Below are 18,102 nucleotides of genomic sequence, written 5' to 3'. Positions count from 1 at the left end.
CGGTAGAACTGTAGGGTTGTCAGCTCTGGGTTGGGAAATACCTGAAGATTTGGGGAGTGGAGCCTGGGGAGGACAGGATTTGGGAAGGGAGTGACCTCATGAGGGCACAATGCCATTTTCCTCCAAAGGAGCCATTTTCTCCCCAGGGAACAGTTCTTGGTTATCTAGAATTCAATTGTAATAGAGGGAAATTCTCCAGGTGCCGCCTGGAGGTTGACAACCGTACAAGAGTAGGATTATTAGAGTTCGGCATCATATCCTGCTGGGGCTTGTTGTGCAATCCATTTTCGTATAGCTGTGAGACAGAGATCTGCTTCAGATAACACATCCATCCTCTGTTCATGCGTAATGGTTACAAACACAGCTTTTTCTCAGTCCCACGTACTCCCACTGCCCTCTCCTTAAATATGATGTACTGTTGAAGCATGCCGGTTGTACTGGGCTGCTCTCTTGGGCAGGACAATGTTGCACTGCAGCAGCCAGCTGGAGCCCAAGCTAAGCTGGTCAAGGCGAGAGCATGGTCATAGGAGCTGAGTCAAAGCCAAAATGTTCCAATCAAGGAAGTAGGGTAAATCCAGAAGCATAGTCCAGAAGTCCCATCCAAAGTCCAGAGTTCCAAGGAGATTTGTGATGGAAGAATGAGGCATGGTGGGTGTCAGCATCGTGGATCCATGGTTGCTTCCACAGCACCTTGGACTCCCAGCTGCACTTAAATAGCTATCTTCTCCTGGTGCAGGCCTCATCCTGAGAAGAGGTATCTCCTTGAAGCAACCCACATGGGGCCAGAAGCCATCTGCTGTGTTTTATAGCAGTCAGCTACCTCCAAGGATGTTGTGATGGCATGCCACTGTCTATGTGGGGGGGGGGGGGAATGAGCTGTCAGGCTGATGGGATCCAGTTGGACTCAAACCATACTAGCCGCTGGTCTGAGGAACAGGACAGACAGGGCAGGCTGCTAGGTTGGTGGGGCTCTACCTGTCTCGCCTCTCCATTGTTCAGTTCATTCTCTGAGGTATCTCCACTGGTCTGGGGTTGGCTCAGGTCCCTGGTTTAGGAAGCTTTGAATCAGGAACTCATTCCCTATGATGTCAGGATAAAATTTGCAGAAGGTCCCAAGTCCAGTCTGCAGCATGTCCAATTAAAAGATGGGGCAGTGGGTGAGGAGATCCTCCAGCATCTTGACCTGAGATCCTGGAAGGCCACTGTCAGTCTGAGTAGACAGTGCAGACTTTGATGGAGCAAGGGCCCGATTCAGTAGAAGGCAGCTTCAAATGTCGGCTCCTGAGCAAACTGTGGTGTGTTTCCTCCTCGCCAACTATGGTTAGATCTTGGTTCAGGTTCACAATGTATGGAGAGGAGACAAGCAAGCTCCAGTTGGCACCTACGCCCACCTTGGGGCATCATGGCAAACTAGAGCTGAATTCAAGGCTTCCCAACCCAAGATCAATGTGGCCCCTCCTCGTGCTGAGCATTTACATCTATGCACCCACCCCTAGGTCAGTCTCCTCGAGAAGTAGGGGGTATTTGGCTGCCAGTCTTGGGGGTTAGTCAGGGGTTTTATAAGGGTTTTATTGGTCTATGAGATTTTTTAATTGTAAGCCGCCATGAGTCTCTTGAGAGCAGTGGGATATAAATCCAAAAATAAATAAATAAATAAAACCCAGGAATCTTTCAGACATAGCCTGCAAGCAAGGGGGGGGGGGGAAAACGATGAGGAGGCAGAAAGAAGCAGACAACCCCGAAAGCAATCTGTGCTCATGCCCATAGCAGACAAGAAAATGTTGACTTTCACGACTAAATACGGAATGCAAAATCCCTGTTTCAGACATTATTTCGACCAAGAATTTAGCAGGTGGCATTAGGCAACCCCTTAACCATCTCTCAACTTCCCATCCGCGGTACGAGGATAATAACATTGATGTAAGAATTACAGATATAATGTAGGGGAAGTGTTTGGGAAAGCTATATAAATGCTAAGTAGTTGTAACAGCGGCAGAAGAGGACTAATGATGCACACACTTACGGCTTGAGCATCTGAGATATTTCCATGTGAAGATGCTCATGAGCCCTAATTTACAAAACGCTGACCTGTTGCTATGGCCCTGTAACACGAGGCTTGTTTGGATCAGTTGGAAAACTGCGACAAAGCAAAAAGACAACCTGTAGCATCTTGCAAAGCCAGCTGTCGACATGACCCTTTGCCCAGCTGTCTGCTTAAACCCCACTAAAAATGTAGGGTTGTAGGGGCAGATTGGATCGCCCCACTTTTTAGCATTTCCATTTATTCAGGAGCTGCAGGGAGGGATAACTGGATTGGATCCATGGTGCTAAGAGATGGGAGGGACGGGGATTAACCCTTCTCCCTGCTCTATTTCCCCATTATCACAGCAGCTCACACTGTGGTTTGCTTTGATAAGGAAGACCCATTGGTTTTCTCTATTTGGACAAATAGCCATTTGGGAAATTGGTTTACCTTGAGAAGTTGCATGGAGGAAGGTTTAGCTCCACCCCCTCCAATGTTACAGTCTAGTCTCTGTCTAATTAAGGATTTCTCAAACAGGGTTTTGTAATACTCTCAGGATTCTTGATGGCCCTGGAAGGGTTTCCCGAATGGGTGGGAATTAATTACTTTTTGATATATTATTTAAATTTGTTAAACATTTATTGGGTGATATGTCCATAGAGCAGCATGGCGGTATTTATCTCTCCCCCCAGAAGTGGTATTATGCTGTCCTGCTTATGGTGCCTCTCATGTCCCCATACCCATCAAGGGACAACCCTACTGGGACACCAAGGTGACCTCTAACCCCGCCCCCCCATCTTGGAAGTCCTGCCCCCAAGAACACATGATTTCATATATATGCCATTAATTTGCAGCCAGAATTGCAACGGACAGTTTATGCTATCACCAAAGCATTTTATCTTCTAGAGCAGGGGTCCCCAACCCCCGGTCCGCAGCCCGGTATCGGTCTGTAAAGGCCATTGTACCGGGCCGCAAGCGGCCGCGCCTGCCTCCCCCCCTGCAGCGAGAGGGGGGGAAAGAGGCCGGCACGGCAGCCGGCGCGGCAGCGACACTAACCCGCACGCGCGGAACTGCCGCGCATGCGCGTTTGTGCCCCTGGTGGCCAAAACGCGCATGCGCGGCAACTCTGCGCATGCGTGTTAGCGCCACCTGGTGGCCAAAACGCGCATGCACATTTATGAGCAACTGTGGCAGCCGGGCCGCTGGCTCTCCCCCACCCCCGGAGGCGGTCCCTGACCAGATGAAGGTTGGGGACCACTGTTCTAGAGTTGCCGAGTCTAGCTAGGGAGGCGGGGATAAGGGAGAGCAGCCATCCATGAAGGCATGATATCACTTCCAGAAAAAAAACGGAAGTGATGCCAGTACTCTCTAGGATTTGCCAAAAATTCTATGATTTTACCATAGAGTTTCCCATGATTTCTAGAAAGGCATGATATCACTCCTAGGTTATGCCACTACATCAGGCCAACTGGCATTTTTTTTTTTTTATCTTGCCACCTCTCAGAGCTGCTGCTGGAAACATGAACTGGGGTGGGGGGTTTTCCACCTGTACTAGATGGCTAGCAACCCTACTAAAACTTTGTTCTCTGGTCTGCTATTGGCTGTGTGGGGCTTAAGAGACAGTGTGGTGCAGTGATTAAGAGTGGCAGCCTTTAATCTGGAGAGCCAGGTTTGATTCCGCACTGTTCCACGTGCAGCCATCTGAGCGACCTTGGACTAGTCACAGGGCTGTTCTTACAGAATAGTTCTCTTAGAGCTCTCTCAGGTCTTCCTATCTCGCAGGGTGTCTGTTGTGGGGAGAGGAAGGGAATGGTGGTTGTGAGCTGCTTTGGGACATCTTCAGGTAGTGAAAAACAGGGTATAAAAAAACCCAACTCTTCTTCTATATAGTACAGGTTATCAGGCATTGTATTTCAGGGATATTTTGAGACTGAATATTTCCTTTTCCACTGCTCAAACTTTGCTTATGAAATGTGTGGAACTAATTTCCCCCCTTTCGTTGCTGACTGAGTCTCTTTGAAATGAAATAATCAAAGGTCTATCAACAGTATTCTACAGCCCTGAAAATAATCCATCCCTTGCAGAGAACTAATTTGGAAGACCCAGCAAAATGGATGCCAGGGGAGAGCAAAGAAGTCCCGTTTTCCTTCACCGCCATTGTGCTGGTTTTGGCGTCATGTTATCTCCAGACTCTGTCTGTTGCTTCCGCTGGCTTGTTTTCTTCTGCCGTGATGAAGAAACAGATAATAATGATTTACTGGAAATCAAGGTGAAGGCGTTCAAGGATGTTCGCGGGAGTGGAGTTTGTTGATTTGCTTGCTGCCGTCATTGTCTTTGGTTGAGGTGCTGAGCAAGGGGAAAAATTAGGGAAGATGAATGTTCAGATGTGGCGATTTCACTTCTGCGGACTTGGCCAAACAGCCAGCCGAAGAATGAAAAAGGCTGATCCCACGGGGGAGGAAAGGTGGCATAGGAGAAAGAAAAAAGGGCATCCATGTGGCATGAGCAAAGAGGGCCTTAGTATTGGAAGGAATGCAGGAATAGGGCAAAACAGGGGAAAGGAAGAAATTTTTTGGAGGGTAGCCAGTTCATAGGAATACATGGTGCTGTCTTATACTACATCAGACCCTTGATTTATCAAAGGCAGTATTACTAGCTTGACTAACAACAGTATCCTGATTCTGAAGGAGAGGTCTTTCCCATCACCTACTGCAGTGGTCCCCAACCCCTGGTCCGGTGAACGGTAACGGTCCGCGGATCAGTCGATACCAGGCCACGGCTCTTCCTCGTCCTCCTCCCTGGCTGCTGCCCCGGGGGCTGCCCTGCCACTCTGCCGCCGGCTCACCTTTGGTGCTCTCCAGCAGCTGCCATGGCTGGGGCGCCCCCTCAGTGTGGCACTGTGCAGCTGCTATTGGCAGCACCCCCCAGTGGGCAGTGGGAAGTCAGGGGCGCTAGCGGGAAAGCAAATGGAACAGGGGCTCAAGTGGCAGCAGTGACATTCCTCGGCAAAAGACTACCCTCCCCCGGGCCTCAGTAAAATTATCAAGTGTTGACCGGTCCCCAATGATAAAAAGGTTGGGGACCACTGACCTACTGTCCTTTTCTTTTTTTTTTTTAACCTGGATATGGAATGAATTGAACCTATGGCCTTCTGCATGCAAAACAGATTAAGATGAGTGTCTGGTGTAACTATATAGCTGTAAAATACATCACTGGTGCTTTTGGATATATTTGGCTGTCCAGGTGATACATGGGGTTTTCTGGGATGCCAGTAAATAGATCCAACAAAGTTCCAGAAATATTCGGGTATCTACAGAAATATTCAGGGCTGACATTGCAAGGTTCCCAGAACTATTTTTTCTGCCTTCACTATTACAGTGTGCCTATGGGTTGCCAGTTTGGGTTGCCTTGGATTTTCTGGAGTCCAGTTGGTTCTGCTGGTCAAATTAAAGTGTTCCTTGGTTAAGAAGGGTTTGCCTTGGAGCCTCTGGTTTGCTGTAGGTTTTGTGGGGCTTGTTGCCCCTATTTGCATTGGGAGGCTTATGTCCAGGGGTTGTTAGTTCTAACGTATTTGGTTCTTGGCTTCTCTGCTGGAGAAAGCATGATGTTTTCTTGCCATAGGAAACAAGGGCAGATGGCTGGGGAGACCTTGTTCACGGATCCATAGAGCTGGGCTTCTCCTTCCAACCTGGACAGAGAGCTCTAACTGCCATGTGATTACGGTGTCACTGAAAAAGCAGCCACTCCAGCCCACCCCCAAATTCCCCATAGGGAATAATGGACCTGAACGCATTTCAGAATTCAATAACAACAAAACCCTGAATCCGAATACCGAACCAGTACTGGAGATCTGGATAAGCTGGAATACCACTAATTATGTCCTCCTCAAAATCCAAATCGGAAAAATATGGATTTTTTTCACCCCATCCTTCAGGGTACTCATCCTCAAACAGAATCCTTTTATTTTGATCTCTGATGGATCTCAGTTTTCAAAGGTGGTTGAATGACTGCACATACCTAATTATGATTGTGAGTTTGCTCCCTGACTACAACAAATAGGTTCATTGCTTTGCTTTGCCCTAGAAAGCAACACACCTGATGAGCCCCGTGGCCTATAAAAACAAACAGCCTTAATGTCTGTTAATGTAGATGTTTCCTCAATGGAAATGAATTTTCCAAGAAGTAGTTACCTGCTTGCTCCCTTCTTCAAAGTGTGGAGTGGACAAAGTGCATTGAAAATGAGCTCCCCCTTCTGTAACCTGGGCATGAAGATAAAATGGAAGGGGGAATGAGTCTGTAAACCATTTCATGTCCTGTTCAGGCAGAAGAGTGTGTAAGTATTTTAATTAATTAAAACGCTCTAATTGTGCAACAGCTCACATTGCCATTAGAACGACCTCAATGGAGCCCAATTTGAGCAAGAATTGAAATACTCAGGTTCATTGGTGCAAGGAAAGAAGGTGTCCTCTCCCACTGAAGCCCACAACAGGATTGGCCAAACAACATCAGCATTTGCCACACTCAAATGGTGCCTCTGGAAGAAGACGAACATCTCTCTCAAGACCAAAGATCATCTCTTCCGGATACTAATCCTGCCAATCCTGCTATATGGATCAGAAACATGGACTTTACTAAAATCTGACATAAACAAACTCGAGACCCTCCAAATACGATGCCTCTGGCAGATTCTGGTTGTCTCTCTACGTGGTCAAAATCGAAATGAGACAATTCGGACAAAATGTGATAACCAGCCGCAAATTAAAGAACAAATCCAAAAGCGCAGACTGCAATGGTTTGGCCATGTCTGCAGAAGGAACACCAGCAGACTGCCTCATCAACTCCTCTGACGAGAATGACCAACTGAATGGAAGATCCACTGACCGGCGCCAGAGAAAACATGGCTTAAACAGATCAAGGAAGACTTTAGAAACCAGCGATTGACTATCCACATGGTCAAAACTACTGCCAACAATCGCCATGAGTGGAAACACATTATAAACATGGTGAAAGTACTGTGTGCCGTTCTGGAGGCCTCACTTCAAGAAGGACGTAGATAAAATTGAAAGGGTACAGAGGAGAGCGACGAAGATGATCTGGGGCCAAGGGACCAAGCCCTATGAAGATAGGTTGAGGGACTTGGGAATGTTCAGCCTGGAGAAAAGGAGGTTGAGAGGGGACATGATAGCCCTCTTTAAGTATTTGAAAGGTTGTCCCTTGGAGGAGGGAAGGATGTTGTTCCCGTTGGCTGCAGAGGAGAGGACACGCAGTAATGGGTTTAAACTACAAGTACAACGATATAGGCTAGATATCAGGAAAAAAATTTTCATAGTCAGAGTAGTTCAGCAGTGGAATAGGCTGCCTAAGGAGGTGGTGAGCTCCCCCTCACTGGCAGTCTTCAAGCAAAGGTTGGATACACACTTTTCTTGGATGCTTTAGGATGCTTAGGGCTGATCCTGCGTTGAGCAGGGGGTTGGACTAGATGGCCTGTATGGCCCCTTCCAACTCTATGATTCCATGATTCTATGAAAAATCCAGCAGTACCTACAGCAACATATTGGCTGAGAGGACAACCTGCTCCACCAGTTGCCATGATAAAAAGAAGAAGTAGTAATGCGACCAGGCCCTCTGATGGGCTTTAGAGATTGGAGACACTCATCAATGTATGGCTTATCTGTTTTGTCAAAACTTATTCCAGGAAGTTTTATCTGCTCAACTGAACATCGCAAATGTGCCATGTCACAGGAAATGGCAGAACAAACAACCCTTCCAGCATCCCTTTTCTTTCTGCAAGTTTGATCCAGCAACCCCAAAGTGACCCAAAACAGGGTGCTGTGTTTACACTGCCCTTTAAAGGGCTACCAACAGTGTGACACTGTAGAAAGGCTTCTGTTCGAAGCCAGCCTTTCAGATTTCTTAATCTGCATATTGTGTCGAGCCATTTTGCTAACAAAGGACTAGCCAGTGTGTTTTCTTAAATCCTGCACTCAGTTTCTATCCTGTCTAGCCATATCAACTTTGCTAAAGGCTACATTATGCCAGCTGTTGGATGGAGATCACTGGTCTCTCATCTGTTGATAACAAAGGGAAAGTGGGCTGAGCTTTAAAAAAAAAATACAGACGCCCAAGTGGGTTTCCCAACAGGCCCTTATGTCACTTCCCTGAGCCTGGATAGATAGAAGGGCAGAACACACAAATGATGTGCATAAAGAGCTTTCCACTGCAGAAGTAGCCAAGCTGTGACTTAATTAGCTTCTTTCTCAGGGCTATGGAATGCCAAAACGGCTCCCAATTAGTTTTCTTCTTTGCTTGTCTTTCTTGAAAGGCGGTATTCACTCGGTTTTGCCATCCGATGGTATCTTTCTGGCTTTTGCCATGCTAGAATACTATGTGGAATGGCCAGATGGCTCCCACTTAGTTTTCTTCTCTGCATACCCTGCTTGAGAACTCGAATTCACCCACTTTCAGTGTCCAGTGGAATCTTGCTAGTGAAGTGGGGATGCCTGAAAGCTCCTACCTTGAATAAAAGTTTGTTGGTCTTAAAGGTGCCATTGGACGCAAACTTTGTTCTTGTACCCTGGAAGTCTCTCTAAGGCGCCACTGGATTCAAACCTTCATTGAAAACATTTTAGTGTGCTGAAAAACGTAATGTGTGAAATGGACCTTCAAAAGTGCACGCACGTAGCTATTTGGCTAAGAGTGTTTACCTGTCTTTTCCGATAAGCCCCATTCTGTCATCCTGGCCTTGCTGCAAGAGAACACCAGCTTCTTCTGTTGTGATCGTTCGCGATTGTAACTTATGGAAGAAAGCTTCTTGAAGAACATGTTATCATTCTCCAGTTTTGTTCTTTTAATAAATGGCTAGCTTTATTACCTCTCCCCAACTTGGGCTAAAGACCGTGTGTGATTTAAGCCAGTGTCTTTAAAACGCCACGTGCACTGTTATTTAAATTAGCTCATGTCAATCCAAACATTAGGTTTGAAATGTTGGCCAACGTGTTGTGCATCCTTTAAATAAAGAGCCGCCTGCCCACGGACTGGATGGGGATTAATGGTTTTGGACAGGAATCTCACTGGCTAGGCCTCCTTTTTACAAGGCTTAATTTGTTACAAACGCGCTTGCATTCCTTTAACATTTGATTCAATTAATGCCGTAATTTTTATCTTGGCATTCTACATTCGCTGTGCCACGGACATTTTTTGTCACCGAGCGTCTGCTGCTGAATTATAGATTTAATATGTGCAGGAGGAGTTACATTATTCTTTTATAAGTGCTGTAATCACTACATATTAATAAAATGATTGTCCTATTAATGCTCAGGGAAGCAGAGAGATACATAGGAAAGGTAATTTGGAGACTTGACACTGTCGTCCCTTTAACTGATTTTTATTATGACAGTTATATGAATTAGTACCCAGCTTTGGTCTTTATTAATTACTTTGCCAAATGAAACACAGTTTTGGTTCTTTACGTTACATTTAGACAAGTGCTCTACGAAGACCGGGGGAGTAAATTAAAGGAACCGTAGTTAATCGTATCGACCCATTGATTTTGCTGGGCCATGAAAGCCCCCTGGGTGACTTTCAGCCAGTTACTATCCTGCCAGGCTAACCTACCTCATAGTTTTTCTGAGGATAAAAATGGAGGAGGGGAAGACGATGTTGTGTCTCTGCTGGGGAGAAAAACAGGATATAAATGTTGTTCAAAAGTTCATACAATCATTTAAATTAATTTCAGTTACATGCATTGGAGTGTGCTGAACTGATCTTATGAATTATCTGTCATGTGCCCACCAAGTGTTTTTAGAAAGTGGGAGTGGCCAAGTGGGCATCCTGTCCAAGCAGGGCTTCTGATTGCTTATTGATCAGTAGCTGTCACCACAGTGATGGCTTGATTCTCTCTCTCCCCTTTCCTAGTATATTGTTAAAAAAATTACTACTCTTGTCCAGTGCATTTCAGCTTCCTCTGAAATTTGTATTTGCCTCCAGTGGAGGCCATTTAATTCCAGCTGGGAACCCCTGACTTAGATGATCCAGACTGAATGCATCTTCTACAGCTTCCGTATTCCTCCCATCTCTTATTGTCTTCCATAATTCATATTTTAGGTTGTGAACTCTACGCATTGGCAACTCTCATCTTGTATTCATGTATATTGATGGGGATATTTTAAAATAAATAATTCACCAGACCAGTTCACCTTATAAAGAAGGGACCTGGCAACCTTAAATTGCAAGCATGCACTTTGCAAGTAATGCAACATATGCATGGAAAGAATGGGGAATTCTTTAATAGCCCCAACCGGGGGGGGGGGGCACATGTTCAGCCTACATGCCTTAAAACAGGGTAGTCAAACTGCGGCCCTCCAGATGTCCATGGACTACAATCCCCATGAGCCCCTGCCAGCGAATGCTGGCAGGGGGCTCCTGGGAATTGTAGTCCATGGACATCTGGAGGGCCGCAGTTTGACTACCCCTGCCTTAAACAGCACACATTCTTATTTGCACTGTCAACGGGAAGGAGAGTGTTAACTGCACGTGCATTTTACTCTGCTAGGAAGGAGGCAGGGGGGATACATCCAGTCCTGATCAATAATGGTAGAGTGGTCATGTTTCTATATTTGTTGCCCATTGAGATTTTCCTTCATTGCAAAAAAACAGGGGCAGAAAAGCTATTCAGCAGGGAGCAGTGGGGAATATTTACGTGGTGTCGTATTTCACAAAAGCTCTTTAAAATCATCTGTGGTTCTAAACAGCTGCCAAGTGGGAAGTTCACCTGGTTGTTTGTTTACTCGGCTGGAGGATTGGAATAATCCCGGCCCCTCCTCTTCCACTTGGCTTCCCCCATTCCCCCACAGGCAAGCCCTCTGCATTCCTCCCTTTGCTTCCAAATGCCTGATTGACACCACTCTATAGCCCTGGTCCCCATGCATGACCAAGCAATTCCAAGGGGCGGGTGACATGTGACCTAGGAAATACCCAAGTAGATCAAAACAGGAGCAGGGCAGTATTGAGGGGAGGGGGCGTCTTACAGAGCTGACAATGAGATTTTAAATGAGGCCGCAAGCAGCTCCCAGGTGATTTTGTCCCACTTCCTGGCTCCATTGAAGGAGGTTTAGTCCAGTAGCTGGCTGCATTGCAGATTCCAATTTCCAATCTGGAGCCAGTGCACATTTTGTAGAAATACGTTAGGCTGAGAGAGAGTCAGTGGCCCAGGGTCAACTATTGATTTAATTAATTATTATTATTATTATTTTGCATGGGAGGGAAGATTTGGTCATGGGCCTGCCAGTCCCTCTAACCCCTGCACCACACCTCCCCTTATCTTCTTGTGCTGTGTTGGTCCCTAGCATTTTCCTCCCCTGTAGTTGCCTGTGTCAGGTTAGGGGGAGGGGTGAAACTTGGGCATGGCAAGGTGTGGAGAGGGACCTTGGTGGAGTGCAGTGTCATACAGTCCATCCTCCACACCAGCTATCTTCTCCAGCAGAGCTCATCTCTATAGTCTGGAGCTCGCCTGGAACTCCAGTGCATTTCAGCTTCCTCTGAAAGCTGTAAGCCCTGAGACCAGAAACAAACAGCAAAAAGGGAGGGAGGTTTTCTGCTTTCTTGAGACACCCCCACCCACGTCCGTCTTTTGCTGGAAAAACGAGGTCCCCACTTACTCCTGCAGCCATGAATGGAGCAGCCAGGAGAAGAAACGAAGCTGCGTCCCATTTGACCCTCCTCTCTCCTACTGTGTTTGGGCCACTGCTACAGCATGTGGGCCTGACTCCTCTGCACTGGGGGATTTGCCCCAAAGGTTTGCTTTCCTGCCTGAGATTGTCCTGCAATCGATGAAGGCACTTGTAGTTGGAAATAAGTCGCGAGCTTCTGGGTAATCAGGGATGCTTCCTGGGAATTAGATAAGGAGCGGCTTTGTTTTGACTTCTTCCAAGGTCAAGCCTGTTGTTTGCAGAGGTTCCAGAAGGCAGCACTGGCTGCTGCTATGTTTCTCCATCCTCACCTTGCAGTTCTTCACTTTAGCTGCTGGCAGAGTACAAGTCAGGGGTGCCAGCCTCCAGGTGGGAACTGGGGGTCCTCTGGAATTGCAGCTCATCTCCAGGCTACAGCAATCTGGCCCCCGGGAGCAAATGGATGCTTTGAAGTTGCACCGCATCCCACTGTGGTCCCGGCCCACCCCAGGCTACAGCCTCAAACGTCCAGGAGTTTTCTGTCCTGGATCTGGCAACCCTACCTCCCCATCCTCTGCCAGAGGTGTGGAGGAACCTGGCATCTCTATAGGGGGCCATTGGCTGTAATGATAGAATGTAGAAAGGAGGACAGAACTACAAAATAATCAAGTTGCCAGATAAATTCCACACTACTCTACGATGAGTTAGAAAGATTTAATCTTTCTTATCAGTCTCCAGGAATGTTATTGTGGGCCTCCCTAAAGGCAGAAGCCTCTAGAGCAGGGGTAGTCAACCTGTGGTCCTCCAGATGTTCATGGACTGCAATTCCCACGAGCCCCTGCCAGCGTTTGCTGGCAGGGGCTCATGGGAATTGTAGTCCATGAACATCTGGAGGACCACAGGTTGACTACCCCTGCTCTAGAGGAGCCATTCTCAACTGTTTTACTGTTGAGAAACCCCTGAAACATTCTTCAGGCTTCAAGAAATCCCAGAAGTGGCGCGATCGTGCAGAATATGGTTGGGAAGCAGAGCTGTGTATGTGCCCACCAGGGACCTCTCCCCGCTCTCCCCACCCCCTGCAGACCCATCACTGGCCATTTTGGGAGGAAAGGGGTGGGTCGACATGACCATATATGATCCTATCATCCAATAAACGTGTAACAAATAAATGTGTACAACGGGCTTTTCAGCTAGTCTTGAATAAAAACGTCCTGTCGATTTACTTAGAGGCTTAATGTGTGGAAATGCTCCACGGAAGCCTCCCCTAACATTTTTCTCCAGGCCGCTTGGCCACTCAGCTGCAATGGGTTTTCACAGAGTCACGGGGACGGCTGCAAACTCCCACCACCACCACCACCTCTCACCCCGGACTTCAGGGATCCCAGCCATTAAGATTCCTGCACAATTCTGACAGAGACTTAGTGCTTCATCAGGAGAGCACTGCCAAAGCAGCTCAAAGGCCCGTCTTGTGTAGCATCCTGTTTCCACCAGTGGCGTGTCAGGTGCCTCCAGCACGTTCCCCATTTTTTGTCCCTTGCCTCTTGAATTCAGAGTGATCCTGCCCTCCAATGCAGCATTTTCCTGCATGATGATGATGTTATCTGTTCATTTGCCTCCGAAGCTCAGCAATTCTATAGGAAAGTCTTCGCCATGCGCCTGTCAAATGTAAGAGAACTCACAACTAGCTTCTTAATTATCAGAAAGCTTTATTGAGAAGTACTACACGCATCAAGACTGGAGAAGTCAAATCTGACCTGAGTACAGATTTGCTTCTTCTTATCAATACAATTCTCCCGCCCAAAACTTGAAAGTTCCCAAGGGAGGGGGGAAGGAGAGAAGAGGCACATGCAATTAAAACAGTGATACATTCTCATGGCCTTGACTGGGTGATAGCGAAACCGGGCCCAGCCGAGAGGCCTCAACAAGTGATAAGAGTTACAACAACATATTTCACTTATAATTGTTAGCAGGAATATAGGACCTGTGGCAACCAGGCACCAAGCAATATAACTGTCATGGAAGAACTCAGGCTAATTTATGACAGAGATTCTACAATCCTGACAGCGCCCTTGTCTCTGACTGCTTCTTTTAGTTGGTCCATGGTCATCCCTGTATCGGCTTTGATCGTGTCGAGCCAGCGGAACCTTTGGCGACCACGTTTCCTTTTGCTGCTGACCATGCCGAGCATTAATGATTTTTCTAGCGAGTTTGATCGCGTGATGTGTCCAAAGTAAGTGAGCTTTAGCCGTAATATCTTCCCTTCTAATGACATAGTTGGTTTGCTCCTCTCTAACGCATAACTCATGGCTATTAACTGTAGCTAGACTTTTCCTCTGTGAACTTCTCTAAACCGTTTAAGATCCCATCATGTAACGGGGAATCCCGGAACTTAATTATGCAGGGCGTGAGGAATTGCTGTCCGGGCCCTGCTGTGCATCCATCTCTTTGGATAACCTTCCGTTCCAGGGTCACGAGAGCCCATCAAGAGCTTTTATGGCGCCGACTGGCTGAGTGTGGATCTAAAATTAATTACGCAAGAGAACCGAGAAGCACCCCCTGATGTAAATAGGATGCAAATGAGTCATTTTGCAAATGAGGGGTGCAAGAGGCCTTCCCGCCCCCAGATGGATGGATATCGTTCCAGCCATGAGCGCGTCTTTACTCTGCTGTCTCCTCTGCTATTAATGGGGCCTCCTTTGAAAATGCCGTTCAGCAAGGCGCTCCAAAGTACGTTACGCACTCAGTCCCTTCCTCGCAAACAGATCATGTCCAATCCATTGCCCCATGACGATGCATCTAAATGAAATACTTAGTCTGGAGGCTGGCTTTTAAAAGCCATCTGCTTCATTTATTGCCATTTTTGCTGACGCAAGACTGGAATTTGCCTCTCTAGTCAGCTGAGTCAGCTGTTTTGCTTCTTAAGCAGGAGCCTTCTACAAAGCAAAGCAATTCTTCTTGCAAACTGGAAGGTTGGGGCCACAAGGATTCCATGGCGCAAGAAGAAGAAGAAGAAGAAGAAGAAGAAGAGGAAGAGGAAGAGGAAGAGGAAGAAGAAGAAGAAGAAGAAGAAGAAGAAGGAGAAGGAGAAGGAGAAGAAGAAGAAGAAGAAAGAAGAAGAAGAAGAAGAAGAAGAAGAAGAAGAAGAATTGATTCTTATGTGCTGATTTTCTCTACCCAAAGGAGTCTCAAAGCGGCTTACAGTCACCTTCTGTGTTTGTTTCCTCAAAAGCAGTGGTTCTCAACCTTCCTAATGCCGTGACCCTTGAAATTAAACCGAAACTGGCCAATGGCGTGAAGATCCATTGTTCATGATTGTATATAAATTGGGTTTTTTTCCAGGGTTTCTCAGTTCAGCTCTACCTCTTGTCCCACCAGGCCGATCTCTCTCTTTTCCGCTGCTCCAGACAGACAAACGCTCTGTCTCGATCTACCCTGCAAGGCTGTTGTGTGGATTAAATGGAAAAGAAGTGATGCCGGCTACTTTGGGACCCCCTTGGAGAGAACCACTGTGAAAGGGTTGTTCGACCCCCAGGTTGAGAACCACTGCTCAAAGTTGTGTTGTCATCCGTAAAAAAGCCTTACTAACAGATAAGCATGTTTAGGATTGCAGATTCGGTCTGCTTCGAGAAAACACCTCTTGCAGTTTCTTTCTCAGTGTTTACTGCCGGTGGTTTTTAATCTTGATGACATTTTGCTTAGCTTGCACTGGAGACACGAATGCGCTCAGGTTAATTCTGCCTTGAGCCGAAAGGCTATTGAGGGCTATGCCGGATGGATGCACAGCTGAGCTATGACGCTTTGAACTGGCTGCCCCATTCTCTGCCGGCCGGCTGACACGCTCACACGTTTTGGACAGCCTGAACTTGCAGCAGTATTGTGAACATCTTGCTGCTGTGAATGGGCTGCACCGTGCAGCACGGGGGTCCCCGACATGGTGCTCGTGGGCACCAGGGCATCCCTTTCCTGGTGCCTGTCAAATGTTTTTAGAAATTGGGCAAATCTAGATAGGGCTTTTTTTCCTGGCGAGGCTTCTTGTTGGCCACTGAATATTTAGATTGGCTGTGCATGTTTATACACACACACATATACACTAGGGGCCAAGCCTGTTGCATTCAGGAATACAATGGGCACTAAATGAGAGAGAGAGAGAGAGAGAGAGAGAGAGAGAGAGAGAGAGAGAGAGAGAGAGAGAGAGAGAGAGAGAGAGAGAGAGGAAGAACTCTGTGGATGGCCTCTTCCTCCCCCCCGGACCTGGAAAGGCTGCAGGCTGGAGGCCCCTGGGCAGGGAACTCACCGGCAGGGGCAGCTCTCATGCAACAGGGATCTGCAGCTTCTGAACCTTGGAGGGAACTGGAAGGAGGAGGGGGGTGCTCAGGTGAGGGGGACAGAAGGCGATTGGCTGGCTGCTGTACAGACAGGCAAGCCGGTTGGAGGAGGAGGCACTCAGGGGCGGGACAGCTGCCCTGAGTGGGCGTTAAGCGCTGAGTGGCACTTAAGCCATGAGACCAGCTCCTCCTCCAATGCCTTACCAGAAATATATTAGATGGATGGATGGATGGATGGATGGATGGATGGATGGATGGAATATATATTGATTTGGAAACAGCTACCACCCCAGCACAAGCCTCTTCCCTGGGTGACTGGAGAAGAAGAGTTGGTTTTTATATGCCACTTTTCTCTACCCCAAGGAGTCTCAAAGCGGCTTCCAATCACTGTCCCTTTCCTCTCCCCACAACAGACCCCCTGTGAGGTGGGTGAGGCTGAGAGAGTCCTGAGATTACTGAAGAAGAAGAGTTGGTTCTTATTTGCCGCTTTTCTCCACCTGAAGGAGTCTCAAAGCGGCTTACAGTCAGCTTCCCATTCCTCTCCCCACAACAGACACCCTGTGGGGTGGGAGAGGCTGAGAGAGCCCTGATATTCCTGCTCGGTCAGAACAGTTTTATCAGTACTGTGGTGAGCCCAAGGTCACCCAGCTGGCAGCATGTGGGGGAGCAATGGGGAATCAAACCTGACTCACCAAATTAGAAGCCGCTGCTCCTAACCTCTACACCAAGCTGACTGAAGGGTAAGTTGCCACCGCCCTTATATGACTGGCTCTTGTGCAGCCATTGTGTGGCAGCCATTTTGTGGAGCTATGTCAGAATCCCAAAGGTCTCCACCAGCTCAGAAAGGCTAGGGGTAGTGTTGTTGTTAGGTGCGAAGTCGTGTCCGACCCATCGCGACCCCATGGACAATGATCCTCCAGGCCTTCCTGTCCTCTACTATTCCCCGGAGTCCATTTAAGTTCACACCGACTGCTTCAGTGGCTCCATCCAGCCACCTCATTCTCTGTCGTCCCCTTCTTCTTTTGCCCTCGATCGCTCCCAGCATTAGGCACTTCTCCAGGGAGTCCTTCCTTCTCATGAGGTGGCCAAAGTATTTGAGTTTCATCTTCAGGATCTGGCCTTCTAAGGAGCAGTCCGGGCTGATCTAGGGGTAGTACAATATAGTAATTCAACACGCTTACAGAATTTTCTCTAGCATCGGCTTTGGGGGGCACTGTTTGCTTGAATGCAGCAGATCCTTCCATGCACCACATTTCTTCTCTTGCAAGGTTATTGTGTCCGGATCAGGAAGTTTCAGGGAAGAGAAGACAGACTTCTCAGCATGCCTGGTCGACTGATGGATTACTCAGCCTTTATTGTCTGTTGATTGACTGAGAGGCTGGCATGATCCCCGAGAGGATGGCTGCATGCTTGGCTGTGCCCCGTGTAAAGGTTGTCTTTTCTTGGTTGGGTTTTCTGAGCGGATGTTTCATGGCGAGTGCCCTTTAAGCACCCCTCCCAATCGTATTAAGATCACAATCCATATGCACACCTTTGCGTCAGCCTCATTGAACACAGGGGATTTTAACTCCCAAATCAACTTGCTGTGCGGGGATGCTCAGGGACTGAGTAATGCTTAGCATCCATCTAGGATGATAGGAGTAAATGGAAATGAATGTATTTGAAAACATATAAAAATACAAATACTAATACTAATAATAAGGGCATGCTCGGCAGATAAAAATTTTCTCGGGCTCCAAACATGCAAACTACAAAGGTACAAATACGTGTGCAATTCAGAATTGGGAGGAGAGGAGCAGCTTTCCCAGTCAAATGTTGCTCACATTAAACATTTGTATGAATTTGGCTTTAGGGTTCTAAATTAGTAACTTTCCCTGTGGGGGTTTGCATGAGCAACTCACCATTTCCATACTAGGAACTTTGCTGCCCCAAAAGATTTCTGCTCCCAGAAATCTGGGACGGACTAGGTGCACCAGGGCAAATGCTCCCCCATTTGGGAGCAGGAAGAGGTGGAGCAACCTGCAGCATGGTGCAAAGCCTCCTGTGCAGAAGCAGAAACTCTGTGCAACCTGGGAGTTAACAAATCCCT

General features: G+C 47.4%; 1 protein-coding gene across 7 annotated transcripts in view; it reads left to right on the top strand.

Annotated features, from left to right (window-relative positions):
* ARHGAP24 (Rho GTPase activating protein 24) overlaps positions 1-18,102 on the top strand; it is a 361,634-nt gene that overhangs the window by 255,750 nt on the left and 87,782 nt on the right. The window contains exon 1 of one of the 7 annotated variants that reach the window (XM_077300994.1): positions 13,795-13,918. The exons of the other annotated variants lie outside the window; for them this stretch is intronic. The gene's annotated coding sequence lies outside the window, so the exon portion shown is untranslated. Of the gene's footprint in view, positions 1-13,794; positions 13,919-18,102 lie in introns of those variants that run through there. 7 annotated transcript variants of the gene reach the window in all.

Source organism: Paroedura picta, chromosome 10 (genome assembly GCF_049243985.1).
Source record: "Paroedura picta isolate Pp20150507F chromosome 10, Ppicta_v3.0, whole genome shotgun sequence".
Taxonomy (NCBI): Eukaryota; Metazoa; Chordata; class Lepidosauria; order Squamata; family Gekkonidae; genus Paroedura; species Paroedura picta.
This window is presented reverse-complemented; position numbering and strand designations above follow the sequence as displayed.